Source organism: Canis lupus, chromosome 5, assembly GCF_048164855.1.
Source record: "Canis lupus baileyi chromosome 5, mCanLup2.hap1, whole genome shotgun sequence".
NCBI lineage: Eukaryota > Metazoa > Chordata > Mammalia > Carnivora > Canidae > Canis > Canis lupus.
In genome coordinates this window covers 84,338,637-84,348,711 of record NC_132842.1, presented here as the reverse complement: position 1 = coordinate 84,348,711, position 10,075 = coordinate 84,338,637, and the positions used below count along the sequence as shown (strand labels likewise).

At 54.3% G+C, this 10,075-nt stretch overlaps 1 long non-coding RNA gene across 1 annotated transcript; it reads left to right on the top strand.

Moving 5' to 3' along the window:
- On the top strand, nt 1-9,001 carry LOC140634412 (uncharacterized). Its single transcript, XR_012031921.1, has 5 exons — nt 1-2,048; nt 3,170-3,299; nt 4,012-4,144; nt 5,307-5,491; nt 5,665-9,001. It is a non-coding gene; the product is annotated as an uncharacterized lncRNA (long non-coding RNA).
- The last annotated feature ends 1,074 nt before the right edge of the window (nt 9,002-10,075 follow it).

Here is a 10,075-nt window from a genome sequence, read left to right as displayed (position 1 = left end):
TCCAGGGCCTGCACCTATCTGGACCCCGGTGCCCCATCTGTAGCGTGGGACAAGGTGATATGAATGATCCTGGTGGGAGATTTTCCTCCGGGGGAAACTACCCCCAAGCCAAGCTCCGTCTCCCACTCCTCCACCCATTTCAGAAATGGTTGAGGGATCCCGGCAGAGCCGCCAAGACATTGTCCTGCTGCTGGCTATTTTGGTCCAAATACCCTGGAATTGATAAGCTCCCACTGAACCAAAATAACCTTGGCAACAGCTGTTGGGCAACAGGCCCCCAGAGACCCTGCCCCGGTCCCCCGCCCCTACACAGACTGGTGGAGGCTCAGATTCTAAACCATAAGAGCTAAGCCCCAGCCTTTTTCCAAAGGTACATGCAGTCTCGATGCCTCCGATGGATCAAAAACCTGAGCCTCTGGGACGGAGCCAACAGCTCAACAGATGACAAGTGCTTGCAGAAGACCCGGGTGGAGGGGGGTTGGGTACAGAGTTCCAGGGAACAGCTCTTGGGGTCCTACAGCTCTTTCTCTGCTTACCCTCCGGGCCACCCTGCCAGACCCCCGGAATCCTGTGTCCCTACTTTCCCAGGAACCCCCACTTGCCTGTATGGCCCCCAGGTGCAGGGTGGAGCCCCCACCCTGCCCCACCCTGGCATCATCCCCTTGAAGAGGCACCTGCAAGGGGGAGGGGGAGGCATAATCTACCCTCCTAGAGTGGGCGAAAGTACCGGGACTGCATGAATGATGCCCTGCTGCAGTGTCACACAAAGCACAGGCAGGTGCAGGATCAAAAGGTCCCCCTATTGCGACTTTGCGGGGGCGCCCTGCTCCATCCCTTACAACCTCTGCCTTTCCGGGTCGGGTTGAGGCAGGGCTCCGGGTGCTTACTCCAGGGCTGAGAGAGCCGGCCTGTCAGTGGTCTAAGCCCTCAGCGGCGTCACTGTCTCAGGACATCTGGGTTTGGTTGGGCTCCCATCTCACACGTGCGCACCGCTGCGCCTGAGTCTCCAGCGTCCTTCCTGCCAGCTAGTCTGGTTGGCTGCAGCCCTGGCCTGGGGGTCCCACTGCGAGTCACCGAAACTTCCACAGGCCACTTGATCTCTCTGGGGATGCACTTCTCAGCCTGGGGTCCGTGGCCCCTCGGTGATGAACACTTTTCAGAATTAAAAAAAACGAACAACAACAATCTGGTGAAAACTGGGAAGGAGGCCTCCCAGAGTAACTGCTGCAGTTCTTGGTGACGGACCTGACGGCAGCCCTAGTTCTGCGCTGAGCAGACACCGGCACCCGCGGATGACTTTGACTAATGGACACAGAGCTGCGTTTCTACGTAAGAAATGCGGACTGTTTGGCAAGGGCTTTCGGAACGGGGATGCTTGGTGGTAAAATAGCATAAGGGGCTCCTGCTGATGAAAATGTAGAGAAATACCACTCCTGGCCTGAATTTCCTCATCTTGAAATGCGGCAGAAAATACCTTCTCTCTCCTCTTCCACAGACTATGTAAGGCCCACGTGGGGAAACACTGGTACAGGATGTGAGCTGAAGAGTATTTAGAGAAACACGGCCCGTAGAGGTGGCCCTAAGTCTTACTATGGCAGGAACTCCTTGTGTCTTGCTTTGAGTGTCCCCCGAAGTCCCTCAAATCTAAATTTAAGTGTTTTTCATTAATATTAGCAGAAGAAGACTCGGCTGGCCTTCGTGGGGAGCAGGGAGGGGGCCCCGATGTTCCAGAGCTCCTATCCCTTGGGAAAATGCAAACTTTGCCACCTCTGATTTTCCCCAGGCAAGGAAAACATAGCTGTGACCTCGGCAAGGTCACACCATGAGTCAGTGGTAGCTGCTGGAAATAGAACACAGGCGTCCTGACTCCCCAGCTGCTCCACTCACCCTGCTTCTCCCACCCCCACCCCCCAGCCCAGGAAGGGGGCCCCTCACAGCCGGATGGAAAATGTTGCAGGTGACAGGGACCGACCTTCAGAGACTTGGTCAGCTCCTCCTTTGTGGTGCCTGTTCAAGAGGCTCAGAACCTGCCGTGCCAAATACCCAAGGTATTCTAAGGTTTCAAAACCTCGCGTCACGCGTTTCCCAACGGTTCTCCTCCGGTGTCCCCGAGCCACAGCCACGCAGCACCTCCCGTCCTGTTTCATGAGTGGCCGCCGTCTGTCGCCCTGTGGGGTCGGGTCTCCCGATCTGTGTGGACGGTGGCCCCCAGGAATGCCCTCTGTGGGGCCTGCGCCCTGTAAACAGAAACAATCCTCAGTCGTGAGGTTTTCCCCCTTGGGTGGGCGGACCGACCTCTAAATCAGCCCAGATCCTCGGCCCGACACTATGAACGAGGTGATGCCAGCATGGTGTGTGCAGAGCCTGCATCTGGGAGCAGGTGCTGGGCCTGAGCGGCGAGTGGCTGGCGTTCGTGGCCATGTCATCTGCTACTGGTCGTATTGCCTCTGGCGAGCGCCCGCTGACCTGGGTGGGAGGCACGAGGACACCCCAAGGGCCCCAGGACCCGAGACCCGCTCTGGGCCTTTGCCCGGGACAGCCGGAGGCCCCGGAACCCGCTCTCTGCTCCGTGCACGCGGCTGTGGCTCTGTTCCCTCCTTAGCCGCCAGCTCCACCTTCACCTCCTCACCTTCCCCCGCGTCCCGCCCGCTGCCCCTTCTCACCGCCCCACGGGGGCACCGCCGGCCGCCTGCACCGGCTCCATCTCTTCTAACCACTAGGTCTGGGGTGAGGAGAGCCCGTGAGCCTGGGCCCACGGAGAGGAAGAGCTCCAGCCCCTGGGGTCATCCCTGGAACCGGGAAGCTAACCTTCAACCCGCCTAAACGAGAGGCAGGGAGGCGGAAGGGGTTGGGAACATAGGTTTGGACTCAGACCTGGGTCAGATCTTGGTTCTCCCGTCCATGGTCTCCGTCACCTTGGGCAAGTTGCTTACCTTCTCGAAGCCTCAGGGTTCCTGTCTGTGAAATGGGATCATCCTAGGGCCTACCCTGGGTTGTTATGAGGATCGAATGAGCAAGTGCTTAGCAGTGAGACTGTCCCAACAAATGGCAGCCACCTAATTACCTAGCTCTCTATTTGTTCACCCACGGAGGCGGGTGTTTTTCAGGTAAAGTAGGAGTGCCTTTGCCTGGCTGGAGGTCCCTTGTTCTGAATGCCCTAAAATTCCAGGGTCAGCTTTCAGAAGTCTCCCTCTGCTGAGCCACGCTCCCCACTCCGACTCTAGACTATCTGAGAGAGACACGTGTGCACACACCTTAGCTCTCTCCAGCTCTGGCTGACTTTCTGAGCACCGTTATAGGTGAGTGGTTCCCCAACCACACCCCAGCTCACCGGCTGGATTGGTCTGAGCGTGGGCAGACTAGTAAGATGAAGGGCATGGGGTCAGTCCTTCATCCCAGCACAAGGAGACATCTGTTCTCTGCTACGACCGGCGCTCGGACCGCTGGCTGGCCATCCAGCAAGTGTGTGACCTTGGGTTGGGCCAGAGGTTGGGGTAGGGCCACCCTATCTTTCCCAGGAGAAGAAAAATGCAGAGCACATGTCCCAAGAGTCAAAGGGGCCCCATTCCATGATGTCGTAGCAAGCTCAGGAGTCATCCCCGGTTCCTCTTGGCTTGTGTGCACCCCCTCCTATCCATTGGCAAGGCATCCCCGGCTGTCCTTCTCTGCTCCCCACTGTTACCTCCTTAATCCAAACAGCATCATCTTGTACAGCAACCCCCACTGGCCTTCCCAGCCCCTGCCCACACTCCCAATACTCAAGAAAGCTAAAGTGATCTTGGAAAATATACACCAAATCACCTCACCTCCCTGCTTAGACAGCTCCAATGGCTTTCTGTGTGTGGTGAACGGATTTCGAAGATGATCTCCCTGCCAGTTACCCCGCCCTTGGTACTTTTTGAGTGGGGGCAAGGCCTGTGATCTATTCTAATGAATACAATACGGCCGAGGCGATTGATGCCATTTCTAAGACTAGGTTACAAGAGATGGTAACTTCTGTCTCGCTGTCAGGCTCCCTCGTTCCCTCTGTGGCGTGTGCGCTTTGACGAAGCGAGCTGCTGCATCGGAGTGGCCGGCACGGCAAGGACGTGAGGATGGCCTCGGATCAGTAGCCTGTGAGGAACTGAACCTTACCAACAACAACGTGAGCTTCAGGCCCCGACATGAACCCAGAGATAAACTGTGAGATGAAACTGTGAGATAAGAAAACGTGTTCTGTTTTAAACCGCTACATTTGGGGGTAACTTGTTACACAGCAATAGCTAGCTAATACACTGCAGCACTTGGAGCAAAACCCTAGCGGACCCTGTGTAGTCTGGCCCCACATGCCTCTCCCACCCCATTTGGGACCACCCTCCCTTTGGCTCACCACCCTCCAGCCACTCTGGACCTTTGTACCTCTAATTCTTCATGCTCACGTCCATCCCTGGACATTCGGTGCACTCTGGCTGGAACACTCCCAGAGCTCTTAGTGTGTTGGTGCCATGTGGTCATCAGGTTTTCTTTTTCATGTTTTTTTTTTCAGAGAGAGAGTGGGAGAGCTTGCATGCACACACCTGAGCAGGGTTTGGGGAAGGCCAGGGGAGCAGGAGAGAGAGCTCAAGCAGGCTCCTTGTCCAGCAAGGAGCCGGACTCAGGGCTCAATCCCATGACCCTGAGATCACGACCTGAGCCGAAATCAAGAGTCGGACACAACTGCCCGAGCTCCCCAGGTACCCCGGTCATCAGGGTTACTCAGCCCAACTACCACTTCCTTAGACTGGCCTTCACTGGCCTCCCTCTGTCCTCAGTTACTCTCTTCCAAGCATTTATTACGCCCTGACATTACCTAGTTTGCTTGTTAGTTTATTTATTCATTCTAAGTTCTGCCACTAAACGGAACTACTGTGAGGCCAGGATGTTGACCCAGTTCCTAGCATCGGCCTCAGAATGTAGTAGGCACTCAAGGAATGCTTCATTAAGTTAATTGCTACCTGCAAGCGATGCTTCTCAACTAACCTACCGGTTTCTTGGTAGCTTCCAGTGGCGTCTCACCTGGAGATGTCCACCCAGCTCTTCTGGGGGAGGAAGGGCCTTCTTCCCTCCAAAGCTGGCCTCAGCTCTGGCCTCATGGAGGGAAAGGCATCCTTGTGTGGGGCACAGAGTGCTCCAGCGACACCCTGAAAGTATCCTGGGAGTTTGGGACTCCTCCAAACACATTCCTAGTTCCTCTCCACTCCATCGAAAGCATGCAGGACCCCACAGATGGCTTTATCATCCACCTTCAAGCCTTCACAATGCCCTCTTTCTGCTTTGGCTCTCAACAGCTTCCAAGTTTGGCTCAAAGAAACTTGGCCTCCTCCAGGGAGTCCTTCCAGAATTGCCCTGGATAATTCCCCTCGTTCTCCGTCCTGGAAGAACAGGTGCCGTGCTGTGGATGGGGCTACAAGATGGAGCAGGAACAGCTCTGTGCTTAAGGAGCCCATGGCTGAGGAGGCAGCTATGGGAAAAGGTAACCACAGTGTGGTCAGAGCTCAGGAGGTACATGTTGGTCTGTAAAACTCCAAGCCACCGCGTTTTATTCAGCACCCTGAACGGGGGCAGTAATTTGGGTAGAGTCAGAGCTAAAAGCATCGGCCCCTGGGCCAGTCAGCCTGTGTTCAAATCCTTGTCCACCATTTCTAGGCTGTGTCTCTTCTGCAAGTAAAGTAGTCTCGCCACCCCTCAGCTGCTTCATCTGTAAGACGGGATGCATGGTAGCCATCGGTCATTGAGAAGATTCGGTGAGGGAGAGCGTTCAGATGGGCACGTGGCACAACTTCTCACGAGCAGCGGTGTCCCGACACCGTCAACCATGGAACACTTCCTGCAACAAGCATCTGTTGCTCGCCTCATATTCACAGGGAAGGCACCCACCTGGGTCCCTGACAGGCGAAGATAGAGTAGAGGGCGTCCATCCTCAGATGACTCACCATCTTCGTCAAGAGACCGGGACACACGGCAGCAGCAGACAGCAGACAGTTCAAGGACGCGCCGTGTACGATAACCACCGAGCAAATCTCCCGGGCTCACAGATGTCACAGGCATTTGGAGGAGTCAGGGATGCCTGGGCTGGCGTGAGTGGGGCAAGGTACGTCTTGACACTGTTGGCCATATTTTCCAATTCGGATCTGGGAGCACATGGCCATGTGGCTTCATGCTTCTGTACCCTGGCGCACAGCGTTCCCTCTGCCGGCCCACCTGGCACACTCCTGCTCACCCTTGAAGACACCGCGCATTTTTCCAGGTGGCCTTGACCTTCCCAGGTGCGGACAAATACTTCCTCCTCTGCATCTCTTGCTCCCCGGGCTTCTATTCTTGTTCCCTGGGTGCAATGTGACATCTATTGATGACATGCTTGTCTCCTCTGCTGGAGGGTTAGTGAGCTCTGGTGTGAGAAAACAGGTCCTTGTGAGCAAGGACAGCAGACAAAGATCTGCTGTGAGCAAAGATCTGCTTGTGAGCAAAGATCGCATCTGTTCCACCTTGAAATCTCGGAACCCAGCATAGGGTAGGGCCCTGCCTGGGGCACTGATCCCAGCTCAGTGTCTTTGCTGAATGAGTGAATGAGTGCACACATGGATAAATGAATAGTTCTGCCCTGAGGAACGATCACTGGACCAAGTATTTGAAGTCTGAATTGCTTCCGAAAGCTCGAGAGGTACGAGTCTCTGTAATCATGCCACCAGACTATGGGTTCAGCCCCACAAATCCTGCAGACTGCTCGGTGGCCGCCGTGGCTTCTGCTCCTGGCCCACACCCTCCCTCACAATAAGAAGCCCCGTGATCCCAAGCCCTCTCATTAACCATTTATAGGGCCGCAAAGCCCCTTATACCTGTGATCTCAGTTGACCCTTGAAGAATAGTCAGGTGGACAGGCCGTGGGTCATTGTGTCTGTTTTATAGAAATCAAGACTTAAATGGCTCAACTTTTCCAAACCAGAAACGAGCTTCCCGTGCTCCTTGTGCGGCTCCCGTGTCCTCGAGTGGGGTTCTATAACAATGAGAGATGAGTCCGTGGCTGCAGAGTGGAGGCCCTGATTAGATACAGGTCCTCAGAGCCTGGCATTTCAAGGTTTATTTTGGACCAGCCACACATCTCTGATTGCACGGCAGCCTTTAAGCTGTCCTCACTAGCCGCCCCTGCCCTCCCCCACCCCAGCTCGCAGCCCTGCGTGGGCCCCGGCACCTCCTCGTGCATGCCTGCGGGCACTTCCTCCTTCCAGGTGTGTCTTTCTGAGAGGGCAGATGGGAACAAATAGTATAAAACCTCCAGAATTCTTTCTAGTAAATGCGGAGGCACACAGGAGGCTATTTTTATGTGAATTTGTATGTGATTTGCATAAATCTGCATATATTTCCCCAAGCCATGACACTGAGCTCATGAAGCAAACCATTAATGGGTGAATCCGCTTCATTCATGCCAGCCAATGGCAGGAGTAGATGCATCTGCTATCCTAGCTGCCCTGGCTGTATTTCCCCCCCTGAGATTTCTTCTAATTTAAGATGAAATCATTTTCAGCATTACCGAAGACCTCAAAGGATATAGGAAACATGACATTTATACAATAATAATAATTAATAATAATAAGTCTCTAACTCAGATGGCTTGCTATATAGTAAGCATTGCTCTATCAGGTGTAATTATATTATCCTTTTTTTGGGCAAATATATATTTTTTTATCTTCTCAGTAATCCAAATGGTGAGTCCCATCACTATCCTTATTTTACAGATGAGGAAACTGAGGTTCACAGGGTTGGGGTAACATGGCTTGTCACCGACTCAAACAGGGGCACCTGGCTTCATTTATTCATACAGCAAATTTTAGCTTAAGCACCTGCTACGAGCCAGGTATTATTCCAGACACTGGAAATACTGCAGCGAACAGTAAAAATAGAAAGTCCAGGCGTCACAAAGCATCAGGGTGCTTAGGTAGGGTGAGGTTGGGTTGCTGTAACAAAGAGACCCTAAATTTATTCAATCAAAGAACAAAGAAGTGAATTTCTCTCTCAACTGGTAATTCAAGGCCTGTTTCCCAGGTTGGTGGGCAGCCCTGCTCCACCTGTCACTGGGGAGAACCCAGGTTCCTTCCAAGCTTTTGCTCTGCTGGGCACCTGGGACACTGTCTTCACCTGGTTGGGTGGCCCTGGGCTGCCGCCCTGCGGTGTAGCGGCAGGAAGGTGGGAGGGAGCGCGGAGAGGCCACCCTCGGTGCTGAAGTCTGGGCCTCCGGGCAGAGGCAACAGTCATTTCTGTTTCCTTTCTGTGTGTAACCTGGTCCTCTGGCCACATCCAACTCCAAGAGGGGCTGGGAACGGGGTCTGGCTGGGCCCCGGGAGGACAGGAGAATGGCTCTGGGTGGGCAGCCAGCAGCTTTGCCACAGCATGACGTTCGTCAAGCAAGTGACGCTATTGGATGGTATCACACAGTGATAAGAGCAATGAAGAAAAATGAAACAAGGGAAGGGCCTGGAAGGTGATGGGGACAGATTTGTCAACAGTCATGAGCTCTTAATCACGGTTCTGAACTGACCCCCTGCAACCACCCCCACGTTCACAGCGACGGCGCTACAGGCTCAGGAGACACCCAAGCACTTCCTGAGCCAAATAAGGCCAAGTCAGGTCCAGCTGAGTAACCAGAGGCTCTGGCCAAGCCACAGTTTACTGGACTTGACCTTCAGGGAGGCTCTCATGCCTTTTTCCAAGGTGTTTTTATTTATTAGACACGTTACTCTCATTTTAAAAGTTCCTTGTGGTGTCTAGGGCAAGTACTGTCATTCCCCTTTGACAATGGGGCATCTTGAAGCTGGAGAATGTTCGGTTCAGTTAAAAAATAAACTGTAGGGGCCCCTGGATGGCTCAGCAGTTGAGCGTCCGCCTTTGGTCCAGGGTGTGACCCTGGGGTCCCGGGATTGAGTCCCACATTGGGTTCCCTGCAGGGAGCCTGCCCCTCCCTCTGCCTGTGTCTCTGCCTCTCTCTCTGTGTCTCTCATAAATAAATAAAATATTTAAAAATAAATAAATAAACTGCATCCAGCTCTTGTGTGCCAAGGAACTGGGATAAGAAGGCAATTGGGATGCAATGCCCCCAGATGCCATGACAGGTAGGTAGGGTGGTGTACAGACAGGTAAGCAAATAATTTGTAAAACATACACACGATCAAAGTGAGCACACAATACAGTGGTGCAGAAGAGGAAGGGCGTGATAATTCTACGTGACCCCTACGAGAGGGGTCAAGGGAGGGATCACAGAAGAGGTGATGGGGGACCAAGTTTTTGAAGGATGAGTAGGAGTTCTTCAAGCAGATGGGCAATCTGTTCCAGGTCAGGCAAATACGTCCCAGAGAGAAGGACTGTGTACATAAAGGCGCAGGGAAACTTGCAAAACTTCTAAAATCAATGCTAGAAAGTAACTCGGGCCTCCTGAATCCTCGTCCATGCTAGTATTTGACCTTCGTTTGCAGCTGTTTCAGGGTCTGGTGGCCCAGCGCCTGGGTGTTGTGTAAGTGTTGGAAAAGCTCTGATCACAGAGCTACCAGCCGTGCACTCGTCCAGGAGCACTGCCCGAGTGCCTTCTAGATGGACTTGGTCACCGGGGATCCACCGACATCCCTGGGCTGGCCTGATCCCCAGCGTGGGAGGGTGACCCGACAGGGGATGACGGGCTACACCAGGGAGGCCGCTGCATATTTCGAGGTCACGAGTCTGGACTTTGTTCTGAGCTCTCGCAAGGGTTGTGGTGACAAAAGACATAACCGGGTGTGCCTTGCAGAGACGTGACTGTGGGGACAGTGTGGGGCTTGAGTTGGGGGAGGCAAGACTGGAGCGCTGCTCCGGGAACACAGATGGGTCTCCCACGGGGCCACTGGGGGCCGCACGCCTCCCCTCTGTGCTAGCAGGACCGCCAGGCCCCGCGCTTCGGTCCAGGCCGGAGGGGAAGGCGGGGAGACTGTGAGCACCCAGCTACGCCTCCAGACGGTGCGGGGACTTTGCCAGCCCTCCGGTCCCAGCTCCGTCACCTGCTAGTCACGGGGACTTCACTCAAGTGAAGTCAACA